The sequence below is a fragment of the Corvus hawaiiensis genome, chromosome 7 (assembly GCF_020740725.1).
Source record: "Corvus hawaiiensis isolate bCorHaw1 chromosome 7, bCorHaw1.pri.cur, whole genome shotgun sequence".
Taxonomy (NCBI): Eukaryota; Metazoa; Chordata; class Aves; order Passeriformes; family Corvidae; genus Corvus; species Corvus hawaiiensis.
In genome coordinates this window covers 15,513,946-15,517,181 of record NC_063219.1, presented here as the reverse complement: position 1 = coordinate 15,517,181, position 3,236 = coordinate 15,513,946, and positions in this window count along the sequence as shown.

Genomic DNA, 3,236 nt, shown 5'->3' with positions numbered 1-3,236 from the left:
CCACCAGTTCTCTTGCTGTGTAATCTTGCCATGCTGTGGGGTTACAAGAAAAAGGATGACTGAGAAATGCTAGTAAACCAAGAGGAATAAAACTGGTTTGGCCCCTGAGAAAACAGAAGCATCAGTAATAATATAATGAAATGAAATAAAACCACAGAACAAAGCCCCAAGAAAGAGAGTCTCTATCCTGACAATTCTGAGGGCAGTGTCTAATCTAATCAACAACAGAGATTGACAGATGCTTGCAATTTATTCAGCACTGGGTCAGCATGAGACTGGTCATGCAAATACTGGAAAGGGAGAGTGCTGATTTTATAGGGCTCTAGATTAATGTTGTACTTAATAACTTAAAAGCCTTTCAAAGAATCCTTTTCCTCTTCCAAAATGTGTGCCAGCCAAAGAAGCATCGAATACTGCATATTCACATGCTTTTTCCTGCTTCTTCCTTTCTTTTTTGCCAATCACAGGACAGCTCTATTCAGAGCCCCACGGAGGTTTGCAAGGCAGGAACCTCCTACCCCATCATGCCACTGGAGTAATTGCCATCTGACTTACTGTTCACATTATGTTTCTCCCTTCTTTCTCTTACATAGGATCACCCTTTATCTGATCTTTATAAGCCTTTCCTCCATACCCCTGACTTCTTTGTTAGCTCTCCTAGCCCCCTTCCCACCCAGCAGCTGTGTGGTGGTAGGTGAGGAGTTTCTCAGCCTGCACCTGTGTCTGCTTAAGCTGCACACAGCTCCCAGTGCACCACAGAGCAGGCCAGGAGTGTGTGCCTCCCATTAGAGCTATTTTTTACTGCATGTGCAGAGAGAGTACACGTAACTGGTAACTGCAGTTCTCATTTCTGCAGACACTGGTATTTTCTCTGGTACCTTCCAGGTCAGGAAATCTGCTGCTCTTTTAAAAATGTTTTTGCTCTTGTCTGAGGTGTGCCAGCCTGAATGCAAACCTGTCAGCTCTTACGGGGTTAACAGCTGATGCCAGCCTCTATGGGCACCAGACAAAGGAAAAGTCTGCTTTTGGGTTTAACGTGTCAGCTCTGCTTTTGGTGGAACTGTAGAGATTCAGATGCCCCCCAGTGTAGCTTCTGTTGGGGTAGAGTGATACAGAGATGTTGGGCAGAAAAAGGAGGGTTGTGCAGTTCAGCTTCCTGACTCTCTTGCATTGATTTTTATAATGAACTGCAAGAAAGCTCTTGCTAGTCTGACCTCCACTTAACTAAAGGTTGGTCATGTCCCCAGATGGCAATTCATGTTAGGCTTTGCTTCACTGCTTATGCAAAGAGGCCTATTTTTCTTGAAGGTTGCAGATGTTTCCTAAACTTTCTGGAGAAACCAGCGTGGTAAAGAATTTTATTTTAAAGCATCCCTGCTGTGCAGAGGAGACAAAACAAAGGCTAAGTTATTGCCTTCTTGGGAAAATATGGTAGGATAGCATTGTCCCTGCTAGGAACTGAACAAGGAATATAATTGAGTGATGAAGATCTACTTTCTTGTAGCTGTGTCATAGGAGTGAAGCTTTCAAACACTAGAAAAGCTCCCCAAGAGAATTGTCCAGATTTGTGTTACTTGCTGGGGCTGATCAAGCCAACTGCCTTGCAACAGCCCCTTCCCCAGTTACAGGAATCAAAAATGGGAGTGATTCCATGTAATTTGTTAGGAATTTTCCACTAGCCTGCACCTGTAGGCTGTACTCAGTCCAGGCCAGTGATCAAGCAACACTACAGGAGTCCATGACTGATACAGGAGAAGAATGTGGCCCAGTGTGCTGGAGAAAGCCAATGATTAGTTCGTGTTTGCTCAAAACTGCTGTCAAAAAAACACCCTGACTCATCAGTTAAGGAAATGTGTTGAGCATGGAGGGAAAGGAGGGGGGTAAGGCACTCTCAGGCATTCCTAATGCACTGCTGGGAGTGACACTGAGGTCACATTGTTTGCTGAAGTCTGTAGGTTTCCATTCCTTGCTCTATGTGTGTCAGTCACTTCAGATAGCCCAACTATGGTGATGTAGTGCAACACTCATCAGCCCAGCTGTGGATCCTTGTGCAGCAAACTCTTTTTTTTGTATGGGAATGTTCATGGAATGGAGCTTTCTTAGGAAGTTTTAATCTATTTTGTTTTGAAGATTGCAATATCAGTTTTCTCCCATTTCTGCCTTCCCCCCTTGTCTGGCATGCACTGTTGCTGGTTCTTGTTTGGCCTGGTTTCCTAAGGAAGACTTGTATTCATAGGGTGTGCACCCTTCCCATTCTTTTTTGGCCATTCTCCCTTTTCTCACAAGAACTAGCTTCTGAGCCCTTGGGTCAAATCAGCTGCATTTGACAGGGATTTGAATTCTCTACACTGTTGCATTCCTGCAAATTTTGTGAGGAAAAAAGAAGATGACTGGGATAGGGAGTGTACGCTAGCCATGTCACAAGATTGCAGTCAAAGCCACAGCGCTGTTGATGCCAGCCCAGGCAAAAGCCTGAGTCAGCGCCTGCACTGATGCAGATAAGCCATCTCAGGAGTCCAGTCAACAGAGGACAGGGGGTTGTCAGTGCTGCTCAGACCCACACATTAAGGACACATCTAAAGTCCAGAGATGCCTTCTGCCTGTAATGTGGGGATATGGGCAACCTGTGGAAAAAAAGTCTTAGTCTAGGAAGAAAGCCAAGAGGGGGAGGTTGCTTCTATAGTATAGGGAACTGTTGCTTTTTATGCTTCATATTCCTGTTCTACACCAGCAAGCTGCTTCACAAATTTGACAGGATGGTTTTGAAAAGCACACAGAAAAGCTGTCATTTCATTCCTTAGGCTCTTACTGTAGGACAAGTTCCTACAGAGAGCTGCAAACTCATGAAAGGTGAGAGGCCAAGTGTGTGATCTGTGTGCCTGTGCAACCTGTTGCCCTCCGAAACAGGCAGGCAGCACAGGTGGTGGGAGCAGCCAGGCCATTGCTAATGCAGTGTCATGACTCATTATGGCTGGCAAAGCCTTTTACTTTGCCCCTTGTCCTGGTGGCAACTGGTGAGGCAGTTGTTAACAACTCTGAGCAGAGCAGTTTACTGATGTAGCTTCCCATTACCTCCAAAATATCTATGAATGCTGTTATCTCTACATTTTAATTACCATGGGCTACATATAGAAGCGCCATTGCAAATTAGTAATATCCTTCTGTTTCCAGCAGTTTAAGGACTTGCTGGTAGTGGCTGTGGCATGCACCACAGAGTTTAGGGCTGCATCTTTTAT